Genomic DNA, 13658 nt, shown 5'->3' with positions numbered 1-13658 from the left:
TTGCCTCCAGGAATCTGCTCTACAGGCAGCTGAGATCAATGGCAGTGGCTTCCTTGTGACCCCTGCACTTCCAGCTTCTCTGAAAGGTTCCTAGCCTCCATCCCTCCTGCAACTTAGAGTTGGGAAAGCCTCTGATGCCCTGTGTTAAACCCCTTCCTCTTGAAGTACATACAGCAGGGACTATTTTTCTGGACTGTACCATGATGGATAAAAGAACCTAGTCCACAAGCTTCATTGGAAACCCTAGGACAGTAGAACTTAATGTAGAGGTTCTCAAAGCCCCTCATGACAGTTGTGATGGGATCTTTGGAGGTGAGAAGTCCAGGATTGGGAGCTTTTCAAGTTGTCACCCAAACCTGGGATCATACAATCTGAGGAAACAGGGTTTATGGTGAAATGAACACAATGTTGAGTCTATAAAACTGTGTAGAATCTACTGCAGCAAAGGAAGTGAGATACCAACAATTATTTTTTTTAAATATTTTTATTTATTTATTTGACAGAGATCACAAGTAGGCAGAGCAGCAGGCAGAGAGAGAGAAGAGGAAGCAGGCTCCCCGCCGAGCAGAGAGCCCAATGCAGGGCTCAATCCCAGGACCCTGGGATCATGACCTGAACCGAAGGCAGAGGTTTTAACCTACTGAGCCACCCAGGTGACCCCCAACAATTATTTTAGTGTAGTGTTGCACAGATTTAACTACAGAATGTATCTGAAGAACAGAAGAAACCAATAACCAGGCAGAGCTTTGGTGGCTAAGGGACAGAATGGGGAGGAGTCACTTTCCACTGCATATACTCTCGTACCTTCTGAATGCCATACCGTGTGCATGTTAGTCACTCTGAAAATACATATATGTATATATACACATATACATATATGTATATATATATGTGATTTTAAGATTTTATTTATTTATTTGAGTGAGAAAGTATATGAGAAAGAACAGGGGCAGAGGGAGAAGCAGACTTCCTGCTGAGTAGGGAGCTTGACACACGGCGCTTGATCCCAGGACCCCGGGATCATGACCTGAACCAAAGACAGATGCTTAATTGACTGAGCCACCCAGGTGCCCCAGTACATTTATATTTAATAGCAACAGTTGGATACTGGTTTTTGTATACTGATTTTGCAATCAACAGATTTTCAAAAATTATAGACTCTGATAATGTAAAATGTTGACCATGAAATGAAGAAACAAGAACTTGAACCCACTGCTTATAGGAGTTTGGAGAACTACTTGGAGAGGTTGTCAATTTGTAACGCGTAGTAAAGTTAAAAATATATAAATAAACCCCATGATCAGTAATTTCCCTCCTATCTATATACTCTGGACAAACCCTCCTATCAGGAGAAAGGTACAAAGATATTCATTACAGTATTGTTTTATAGTAGGAAAACTGGATTCCTAAAAATGTCCATTAACAGAATAAATAGATTTTAAAAATGAAATACTGTGCAACACTTGAAATGAATAACCGGGCTCTGTAAATATCAACATGGCTTGTTCTCAACAATGTATTTGGGGGAAAGAAAGGATCTGCTGAGTGATCTAGTATGGCAGCCTTTAGGTAAATTCTAAAATACACATACTAATAGTAAAGTATATATATTTTAAAGGGTTTGAAGGTTTCATACCTGATTCATAAGAGCAATGGCCTCTATGAAGAAAAAAGAGGGATTGGGATGGAAAACCAAAGACATTTCATCTTCTGCTTCGTTAAGATTTATTTATGAGAGGGGCGCCTGGGTGGCTCAGTGGGTTAAATCCTCTGCCTTCGGCTCAGGTCATGATCCCAGGGTCCTGGGATCGAGCCCCACATCGGGCTCTCTGCTCAGCAGGGAGCCTGCTTCCCCCTCTCTCTGCCTGCCTCTCTGTATACTTGTGATGTCTCTCTCTCTCTGTTAAATAAAGAAATAAAAATCTTTAAAATAAAAAAAAAGACTTATTTATGAGAGAGAGGTCGCATGAGAGCAAGGTCGGGTGGGGGGAGCACAGGGGAGGACAAGCAGACTCCGTGCTGAGCACAGAGCCCCACGTTGGGGCTCAATCCCAGGACCCTGAGATCATGACCGGAACTGAAACCAAGAGTCAGCTGCTTAACTGACTGAGCCACCTGGGTGTCCCTATTACTCTATTTTTTTTTTTTTTTAATCTGAAGTAAAATAATTTTTCTTTCATTCTAGTAGCACATAGTTTTATATCATCTTACTTTTCTATGGTACTTTTCAAAATAATGCATATTCTATACTCCCACTCATTCCCCAACCCACTGCCATTTGGATTGTGTCTTACATCAGTCAAGATCCTAGCAGGAAACAAAGGGCACAAATAGGGTAATTTGAGGAGGGTTTAATATAGGGACTGTTTACAGAGATGCTGACAGGATACTGAAGCCAAAAGAATAGTGTGGCACCCCAAGGGCTGGTAACAGCAGGGAAGCTGTCATTATCCTAGGCCTGCAGGGGAAGGGGAGGGAGGCTATCTGGGAGCACAGGCTGAGAGCGTACTGTATGGACAGGACCACCCTTCAATCGTGGTGGCCTTCAGGAGGAATGCAGGCCGGCCATGTTGACCTACGTCAAGGGAGCCAGATGAGATCCATACCTCGACCCTTCTCTCCTTTCTCCCTCTGATATCCTGTTACTGTTCCCCATTGGCCAAGCCAGAAGCCCAGAAAATCCGCTGATGCTGCCCATACAGGTCAAACTCCCAGGGCTGAGAGCAGGGACAAAGCAAGGGTATTGGCAGGCCCCAGCCATCGCACGAAGGTTGCCCATGCCTCCTAACTGTCAAATCCAGGAGATGCTTAAGCTTTTAAACCTAGCTCCTTGGTTACATTTTATAATTTTCTCCTCCTTTTTATCGCCTCCTCTAGTTTTTCAACTAACTCCGATGGCTCCTGGCTAGTCTTGTTCGCTGGAAACTGTTTCTCCCTGTCTCAAGAGCTAAAATTCTCCAGGTTTCCATTTCTGACCCTCCTCTCCCATTCCTTCACTCCCAGGTACTCAGTTCCCCCCTCTCTGCTGATGAAGACTTAAAAAAATCTTTATTTGTAGCTGAGACCTCTCAATCCCAAACCTGCTGATGGTGTGTGACTCTTCACTGGCATCTCTGAAGGTCGACATGACCAAGCCAGACGCAGCCCCTTTCCCTGTAGACCTCTTCCTCCATGGAGTTCCCGCCAACTGAATGAGCCTGCTTCTGCCACCTTTCCCATCCCATCCAGTTCTCTTTCCGAGCTGGGCTGATAATAAGATCAGAACCAGAATATCAGATCTGAGTGGCTTCTCAGCTGCACAGAGCAGTGTATATGTGTATGTGGACCCCATCTGAAACCAGTTAATCCCCAAACCTGGTATGATGGACTTAGAAAGGAAAAATACATCTCTGGAGTCTCTATTCTCAATACTACACTACTTTGGACACCAGATGTGTGGGGTTTTCATACATCAAGCAATTCTGTAATACCAGCTGCATGTCCTATAGCTTAATTCTGACACCGGAGAAAATGTCAGGTCTACAGGACTGCCTCCCCCCACCCCCCACCACCACGATTTCAGATGTCAGTTGCAAGTCCAGACTGTCCCCTGTGCTTCTGACAGATCAATTACAAATCTAAACTTCCCAGACTCCCCTCTTCAGGTTTGATTCATTGGGGAGGGCGGCTCGCGGAACCCGGGAAACCAGCTTGCTTACTACATGACTGGTTTATTACAAAGAACATTCAAGGACACAAATGAGAACAGCCAAATGAAATGATACATGGGACAAGGTCTGGAAGGGTCCTGAGCACGAGAGCTTCTGTCCCAGGGGAGTTTGGAGTTTCCCTTTCCAGCACACGGATGCATACTTATTTACCAACCCAGGAGCTCTCGGAAGCCCATCCTTTCGGATTTTTATGGAGGGTTCACTACATTGACATGGTTGTGTTAAATCACCAATGGCCAGTGATTTAATCAGTCTCTAGCCCGTCTCCCCTCCCAGAGATGGTGTGGGGGGTGGAAATGGGAGGCTGAAAGTGCCAGCCCACTCATCTTGGTTGGTTCCCCTGGCAACCAGCCCCCATCCTTAGGGGCTTTCCAAAAGTCACCTCATTAACATAAACTCAGTGTGGTTGAAAGGGGCTTGTTATGAATAACAAAAGACACTCACTTTAGGCTCTGAAGCTATTTCAGGATCTGAGGAAAAACTAAATATTGTAACAAAAGGTACCCCTTTACAAAAGGGCTCTTTGCAAGGGTTTTAGGAGCTATGTGCCAGGAACAGTGGGCCAAATATATATTTTTTTATAAATCACAACATCCCAGGACCCAAAGGTGCCCCCAGCCCAATTCCTGCATTGAAGCTTTACGTGGGAATGGGACTGTATTTGGAGATAAGGCCTGAGGAGGTAATTAAGGTTAAACGAGGTCACAAGAGAGGGGGCTCTGATCTGATAGGACAGGTGTTCTTAAAAGAAATAGACACCAGCTCTAGTTTTCTCTGCCAGTGTTCGCACAGGGAAAAGGCCATGTGAGGACATAGCAAGAAGGTGGCCATTTGCAAACCATGGAGAAAGGCCGCATCAGACGCCAACCCTGACAGTACCTTGATCTTGGACTCCTAGCCTCCAGGACTGGGAGAATCTACATTTGTTGTTTAAGCCACGCAGTCTGTAGTATTTTGTTGCAGCAGCCCCAGCAGACTAACACACCTGGGAGAGTCCAGACAGGTCTTTCTCGTCAAGACCCTGGGCGATTCTAATGCACGGCCAGGCTGGAGAAGCGCTGAGCTAGACGGGAAAGCAGATGCCTGTAGAAAGACCGGCAGTCAAGGTGACAAAGCCGGGGAGCAGAAACAGCCCAGAGGAAGGAGAGCCAGCGGGAGGATGCCTTCAGCACCCTTTGGCAGTTTCAGCTGAGACTCCCAGTACCATAGTCACGAAGGCCATCAGAGTAGGCTGGCCATGTCCTTAGGGGTCACCAGCTCCTGGCAACGACACCTCCTAAACAGTGTCCACCTGTCCCTCCTCTCTTTCCACACTGTCCCTGTTCTCCTGTACTCTAGTGGAGGGGTTGGCAAACTGCCACCCACTGGTCCAATCTGGCCCACCCCCTGTTTCTATAAAGTCCTCTTGGAGCGTGGTCACACTGGCAGACATACTGTCTGCAGCTGCTTTTGTAGGACAACAGCAGAGTTGAATGTTTGCAACAAGGTGACCTGGCCAAGGGGCCAAACTATTTACCACCTGGCCCTTTTCCAGAAAAGGTTTGCTGACCTCCCCCCACCCCCACCCGCCCCCCAGTAGTCAGCTACACGAATGGTAGCTGGCCAGAGAGGAGCCATTTTTGTATTAGTGCCTGACTGGTCTGTGCCAGGCTCAGTGGTTAAGAAGTAGGGAAATGACCGTGGGTAAGAGCTTAGGTGAGAAAGAGGGCCCTTCACTTGAGATGGCCGTGCAGGTTACAAACACATAGAGAAACAGACTCGAAAGACTGTGTGGGCCCCTGGGCTCGGCTTTGGCTCAGCGTGGCCTAGAACTTGGAGCAGCTCTCCTTGGAGCCCATGCCATGTGGGCCCCAGGAAAGCTCTTTGCTACCTGCTGGCAATGTGTCCTTAAGGTTGGAAAGACTAAAGACGATGTGTCAGTGCCACAAAAATGTGGGTTGTGCCACTGATGATACCGGAGAAGGATACTTCTTTGGCGGGTAGGGAAACTGTGAGCAGTAGAAGGGCTCAGGTAAGAGAAAAGGCAAGTAAGTTGTCAAAATTTCTTTCTGCATGAAGGCAATAAATTGTTGCAAAACAAAGGATGGTTTTCCAGTGGGGCTGAAGTTCCTTTTCCTTGCTTCTCTTTGGATTCTTTTAATTCCTAGTTCTAAAGGTACTTGTGAAATAATATGATATTAACTGTATTAAATAGTTCCTGTTTGTGCCTGTGTAGGTCTAGAAATAGCACATGAAGAATGTACCAACTCTACATCGTCCTCTGGTAGACATTGCATGCTAGAATTGGAATCCTTTTATCTGTATATGTTTACTAAGATTTCATTCTTATGAAATGAAAATATAGCTTTGAATAGTTTTAATTTATTAATTATATTTATAGCCTTTTAAGCTCTAGTTTTTAATAATTTAGAAGAACAGCATATATAATTGTGATTTGCTTATTTTTACTTCAATTTGCTTTTTTTTTTTTTCCAAGATTTTTATTTTTAAGTAATCTCTGCTCCCAACATGGGGCTCAAACTCACAACCCCAAGATCAGGAGTCGCACACCCCCCTGACTCAGCCAGCCCCTATTTCAATTTACTTTTGATGAAAATAACCCAAAGTTTGTACTTCCAATACAATTAATTTTATTTTTAATCCTTTAGATTATGAGCAACCAAACACACATTGTGTAAAAATCAGATTATAGTGACATAATTAGTGGTTAAGCTGAAACAAAGACAAGAAAAATAAATCTGGTAAAATATACGCTAGTTCTTAAATTGTGTGCCATTTTCATGACTCATCTAAATATGACTGGTCTATTAGTGGAACACTCATTCATAATAATTGTCTTTACTATTTTGCCAACTTTTAATCCCCTCAGAATCCTAGCTTTACATGTATTTTTCACCACATATGAAGCAATACTTGTCAGGATAAGAATATAAAGACATATTCTTTAACTATGTTAGCTTGGCATTTGCAATGTAGTGTCTGATGCTTAAATATTTGAACAAATAGAACATGGGACTTTATTTATATTCTTACCCCAAGGCTCGCAGGCCAAGGCAGACCCAGCCTCCAGCTCCTCAAGGGGCCCACAGTCTGGTGGGAGACACTGCTGGGCAGATGTAGTTATTGTTGTGACACACAACTGGAGTGTTAGAAAAACCTGTAGAGGGGATGAGGTGTGGTCAGGGAGGACTTCCTGGAGGAAGTTATCACTAGGCTAAGAGCTGAAGGCTAAGTAGGTGTTAGCAAATAAAGGGAGGGAAGGAGTGGATGTAGCAAAAGGACAGAGGACAGGATCGTTCAGGCCGAAGAAATGGTACGTAGCAGGGACAGCAAAGCTCTTCTATACAGAGCCAGATCGTAAATATTTGAGGCTTTCTGAGCCGTGGAGTCTGTTGCCTCTGCGCCGCCGTTGAGTGTTATACGTTCCATGTTGTATTGTGGACAACACAAACGATCGGGTGGGGATGTGTGCCAGAAGCACTCTATTTACCAAACAGACACCAGGCCCGTGGAACCTTGTTTACTGACTCCGTGGGACAAGGCCCGGCACTGGGAGAAAGCAGGGTTGAGGGATACAGTGGATCCCGTAGGGCAGCTGCAGAGGGGAGGTGGTGAGGAGGCAGGGGAGGTGGTGAGGAGGCGGCAGGAGCCTGGATGCAGAGACTGGAGAGACAGCCGTTGGCAACGTCCTGAACTCCCTGAGCAAAAGGAACCAAGTGAGCGGTTTGGAAGGGTATTCTGTGAGGGGTGGTAGGGAGGAAGAGGGGAGGAGAAGGTCAAGGTTGACTCCCAGACTTTCGGCAGACAGTGGGCAGATGGTGCTGGGGGAGGTGGGAGACCTGCGGGAAGCGGGGCGGAGGGGAGGGTTGGGCATGGGCGCAGGATCCGCTCCCCAGAAGGCTCTGTTCAGCGCCTGCCTTGCACGCTTGGTTATACATAGGCAGGGTTTTTTGGTCAGATGTGGCTGGTGGTTTCTGTGAAAGTACAGTCTGTAAATCCTGAGAAAGTCAGAGGGAAACGGAACATGCAGAGCTAGATGTCTTTGTAAGGACAATTTTGGGGAAAAAAAAAAAAAAAAAAAAGGACAATTTTGGGGAATAATAACTATTGGCAGGTTTTCTCTAGGCTCTGGGGACTGGGGGCTTTCGTTACTGGGGTTCCCTTTTATTCACAGCGCAGGTAACAGCACAAGGACCCAGTCGGGACTGGTTCTAGCAGGCAGCTTGGTCAGGAAACGCTGCCTCATCTGGGCGGGCGGGAAATCTGGTCAACCCCGTGGATTGGCACCTCAGTCCTCAGGAGTCCCAAGATACAGGATTTGCTGTGGCGGGTGGTGATGTTTCTATGCACCACCCCCACACACACCACCAATGGCATGGGGGCCTCTGTCAAATGATGGGGCGCGCTAGAGAGAGGTGGGTGAGCTGGGCGGGCTTGGGGAGCGCTGCTTGACACACCGCCTCGCTGGGCTGGGTCGGCGCGAAGTGCTGTTGGCGTGTCAAGCGGGAACAAGGGTCCTGTTTGCATTGCTGAAAATGATTTAGATCCTCTGAATGAGAATTGATGGGCTTGTGGCGGTTGTCATCAATCAGAAGTGCCCTCTGTGGAGCAACAGCCTTAGGACGGCTGTGGCTGGGGCTGTTTGCGGAGCGGTGGCCCCAGCGACAGGGCGGGAAGCAGGTGCCACCTGGTGCCTCTGAGGGCTCTGACTGGAGTGTCCCAGGCCTCTGTCTTCTAACCCTGATGAGGGCCTCCCTGATACCCCTCCTGCCCCCTTCTAATCCTTAGCCACCAGACTGCCTGGGTGACCTTTTTAACATGTAAATTGGATCTTGTCACTCCTGTTTAAAAGCCATTGCATTTAGGAGAAACTCCAAACTCCTCCCGGACAGCCTGCAAGCCTGCCCACCGCGGCCCAGGTCTCCCGCGCCAGCCTCTCTCCCTGAGAATAACTCCAGCCCGACCATGCTTGCTTTCTCTCGGTCCTCCCTATACCCAGGCTCCTTCCTCCTTTAGGTTCTGCCTTATTGCCTTATTCTAGAAAGCTCTTTGTGCTCCCCACCCCACCAGGGCTAGCTCCTTCTTATAGATCAGCTGTCCACTTCAAAACCATCACCCAGGCTAGGGTGGGTCTCCCTCTCTCGTTCAGGCACAGCACCAAGGTCTTTTTTTTTTTTTTTTAGCCTAAAACTTGACATAACTTACAGTCCTACGATTGTGCATGTGCTTGTTCATTGTCTGTCCCCCCTGCCCATCAGCTCTTTGGAGGCAGCGACCATAATTAATTTGTTCACCACTGTGTTCCCAGAGACTAGCACAGTGCCTGGCCCGTGTATGCCCCTTGATACTTACTGCATCAATGAACAAGTGAGTAAATAAAAAACCATTCAGCTAATCCATCCGTGGCTATGTCCATCCGTCAGGGTGTATGGCCATGCGTATATGTGTATAACTTCCGGTTACCTGTTGCTGGGTTATATACACCATCAAACTGAATGGCTTAAGACAATGTTATTATCCCATGATCTCCTGTTGGGTGTTCCGTGCTCTCAGCTGAGCGGTTTTTCTTGGGACAGTTCATGTGGTTGCCGTCGAATGGCAGCTAGAGTTCTCTGAAGTGAGAGTTGATGTTGGCCATCAAGGGGGAATACAGCTGGGCTGCCCGCTAGAATCCCTGCTCGTGGACTCTCCATGCGGCTTGAGTTCACCATGGACTGGTGGCTGAGTTGGGGCGGGGTGGGGGGGAGGGTTGTCCCAGAGGAGTATCTCCCTTTGCCCAGGCAGAAGCTGCAAGGCTGCTTATGACCTAGACTGAGAAGTCCCACAGTGTCATTTAAGCCCTATTCTGATAGTCACAACTCACAAGGCAGCTCAGATGCGAGGAAGGAAATTTCTCAAGGGCTATGCGACTAGGGCTTAGTGGTATGGCTCGCCCGAGGCCGTCTTTGCAGATGGGCCGTCTCCATGTCTTCTGTCCTGATGATGTGTTTCTCTTGGGCTCCAGCTCAGACCTCCTGTAATCCGAGTCCTGGGTTGCAGTGACACTTGTTGGTTACAGTTGGAGCATCTCTTCCCCGAAGTTTTCAGAGGGCTCAGAGGAGTCCTTCAGTTTCAAGTCACTCCAGCAAACTGGTCTGCATGTTGGAGGCTAACCGGCTGCGGGAGGAGCAGCCGCCTCTCTGGGCTTCTCGGTGTGGTGGGAAGAGAAGCCAGGGCTGTTGGTCACCATCCAGGAATCTTGGTGCTCGCTGTGTGTTGCCAAGTGTGGTGCGCTGACCCCGGTCAGTGCTCTGAGCACTGAAATCACTGGCTTGGAGAGCCAAGTCTGAGGAGATGGGATCGTTTCAAGGGTCGGAGATGCCAGCCCTGTCTCAGTTTTGCCTTAGAGCTAGTATTTTTATCCAAATGTGAAAAGCTCTCCCTCTCCAGCTCTCTTGCACTCCCACACCGTGCCCCCCTTTCCAGATGTCCTTCCAACTGCTATTTTTGATTCTGGCCTCAAGGCAAATGTTTCACTGTAGCAGAATTACTGTAAGATTCCTTCCTGGGCTCCCGCAGATTATGGGACAGTTCCCTAGAGAACCCCAGAGGCCTACTACCCCTTCAGAAATGGCCAAAGGCCATCCCAAAGGGCAAATCTGGGGAAACCGAACTATCCTGAAAGGTTATCAGAGGGATAGGTCAAACAGTAGGATCGTTTTTAATGGCATCAGCTGAATCTAGATACATTTTCTTCCTCTTTTGCATATCAGGTCAGTTTCAAAGCACCAAACGTAATTGAGGGGCAGAAAAATACTACAAAGTTTGCTGATGGGCCCTTAAACGTACAGACCTGGGATATAAAAAGAACTCCAGTGGGCAGTATATATAAACAAGGAGAAAATCTTATCCAAAAACCACCTGTAAAACTGTAGAGGAAGCAGCATCCTTGAAAAACAATGAGTCATAAAACTTTTTTTTCTCTTCCTCTGATGGACAGAGCGTACAAAAAAGGACGAGCATGAATACTGATGATAGGTTTTTCCATTTTCCTGCCATTTCAGCATGTCTGGGGAAGGCCTAAAGATGGTCCGTGTCAGGTTTCAGAAGTAAGGCTGTCTGATTCATCATGAAACGAAATCCTCCGATTAAACACTTCCGGCAGTGTGTGTGTTGTCTTGAAGCAGTGCTCCGGCTTGCTAATTTCTTATTCCTTTTATGCTTCTGCTACTGAAATACACACTTCACTGCAGATTCATTAGTTCGGTATGAAAGCAAGTTCAGATGGACACCTTCATTGGATTCATTTTAAAGTAATAAGAACAGGTTTACTGTATAAGAGATAAAAAAGCATAGAAAATCCTTAAGAAAAAGAGGCCAAGGGGCGCCTGGGTGGCTCAGTGGGTTAAAGCCTCAGTGGGTTATGGCTTGGGTCATGATCCCGGGGTCCTGGGATCGAGCCCCACATTGGGCTCTCTGCTTGGCAGGGAGCCTGCTTCCCCCTCTCTCTCTGCCTGCCTCTCTGCCTACTTGTGATCTCTCTCTCTCTCTGTCAAATAAATAAATAAAATCTTAAAAAAAAAAAAAAAGAAAGAAAGAAAGAAAAAGAGACCAAGTCAGAATATAATATGTAATTTACATGTTATAAAAATTAATGAGAGGGCATCCGGGTGACTCAGTGGGTTAAGCATCTGCCTTCGACTCCATTCATGATCCTGGGGTCCTGGGATGGAGCCCTGCATTGGGCTCCCTGCTGGGGGGCGGTGTGCCTGCTTCTCTCTCTGCCCCCCTCCCAACTCACACTCGTGCATGCAAGCTTGCTCTCTCTCAAATCTTTTTTTTTTTTTTAATTGATGAGAGCCAAGTGTTTTCTGCAGAACTTTTCTGGGGGACAAATAGAAAAGTGGACTTAGAAGGACAAATGTTTAGGTGCTGAGTAGATTTGGCCTCAGTTCCTCATTCTTCCCTCTCTCCTGTCCTTTGCCATGTGACCCTGCAGATTTCCTACCCCCCACCAAAGGGGGAAGAATAGATTTTTCTGCCCTTTGACTCTGAGTTTGACCATTTGATTTACATCTGCCAAAGAACGCTCACATTCAGGATGCAGACAGAGTCTCAGAAATGCCCTTGCTCAGTTGGACATGGTACTACCTCTGCCACTGCCAAGAAGAGAATGTGCCTAGGCTGGCTGACTGGCCCCAGGCTGTGAGGAAAGACCCCTGCTAGGCTCTGCCTGTAAGAGCCCCCAACTGACTGTGTCTGCATGAGCAAGTCCGGTCTGGATCGGCCAGCCCCAACCAATTCCTGGATGCATGAACTGTAATAACAAGGGATTATTATTATGGTGGATCACTACTGTTATTAACAATAACTAACCAATGGGTATTATAGGGTCATATCGGCTCTCCGTGGTTCCATAACCTCAGAATAGCCCTAAATCCTAAGGGTTAATAACCAAATGAATCTACAGAGACATTAGTGAATATTTGCATAATGGACCCACCATTCCTGTCCAAAGTGACAGAAAGCCTTCACTCATCTAAGGAAAGATCCCAAGCCTTAAGCAGAAAGACCCATCTTGACTTGGGTGTGGCGTGGCCCCCCTCCACCGCTCAAGTTGACTGTGAGATAAAGGTTCACAAATAGTTCATTTAAGTGATAGACGTGTGGGAGGGAGTGATGCAAGGAAGGGGTGCCAGACCACGAACGATGTGTTTCCAGATCAGCTGCTACTGTGAACAACTGGAACTTAGTCCCATGGGGCACGTTCTGAGAGCCTGTGTAGAACATACCTCAGAGGAACATCATCTGAAAGATGAGATGAGGAGATGGGGTATTTCTTCAGCTCCTGCCAGGCAGGCACTGGCTAAGGGCTGCAGTAAGAGAAATGATACCAGCACTTCTAGCCAGCCACACTAGCACAGCCAGGAGGCCCACCGTTGGGCAAGAAGTGGAGGTGGTGGAAGCCGGAAGTCTGGTGGTCTCCTGTTAAAAGTGGTAGGTAAAGGGATAAACGTGGGGCACTGACCGCATCTGCTACTCCTTCCTTCTGGTTTTCCCTTTACTTGGGGAGCATGAAACCCCTGGTGGAGTAGGGGCTTAGCAGGCCACGCATGTGCAGATCAGAGCAGTAGGATACGTCCTGTGCTGACCAGAGCAACGTGTTTCCCCATGCCAGTTCTTCCTGCTCCTGCCCAATTCTCCAGGTGCTTCTCCAGTCCTGTCTCCTGTCATTTTCTAAGGTGTCCATTCCACTGGAGTGAAATGGTAGCAACACCCATGATTGGCTCTTACCACAACTGCCCACAAGTCAACCGTTCAGGTCTGTCTGATACAAGGAGCTGGGAGATTGATGCTGTTCATGAAATTGGAAAAACACCCTTTAATTTTTTTTTTAATTTAAAATGAATTTAATTAACACACATTTTATTATTAGTTTCAGAGGTGGAGTTTAGGGATTCGTCAGTTGCATAGAACACCCAGTGCTCTTTCCATCCGGTGCCCCGGAATGCCCGTCACCCAGTTACCCCGTCCCCCGACCCGCCTCCCCTCCAGCAATCTTCATTTGTTTCCTGTAGTTAAAGAGTCTCTTGTGGTTTGTCTCCATCCCTGACTTCACCTTATTTTATTTTTCCTTCTGTTCCCCTATATTCATCTGTTTTGTTTGTAACACTCTCTAATTTTACAATGTCCGCAAACACTGTCTGGCCTCTCTCTGAAAGGCCCAGCCATCCAGTGCGGTAAGTATAATCACACCTGATTCCACCCAGTAGCTGTGGGTTTGAAAAGGCTTATATGTTGATCAGTGTTCCTCAAACCTTTTCATCAAAGTTCTGTTAATCAACAGAAATAAAGTAAACCATGTCCCCCGCCCCTGCGGACGGAATATACACATGTGTTTGACTACAGAATATGGATATGTCGTGGACATGAGGTTTTTGTCTTCTAGCATCCTATCCTTGGGAGAAA

Source organism: Mustela erminea, chromosome 18, assembly GCF_009829155.1.
Source record: "Mustela erminea isolate mMusErm1 chromosome 18, mMusErm1.Pri, whole genome shotgun sequence".
NCBI classification, from domain to species: Eukaryota; Metazoa; Chordata; class Mammalia; order Carnivora; family Mustelidae; genus Mustela; species Mustela erminea.
Note: the sequence above shows the minus strand (reverse complement) of the source record.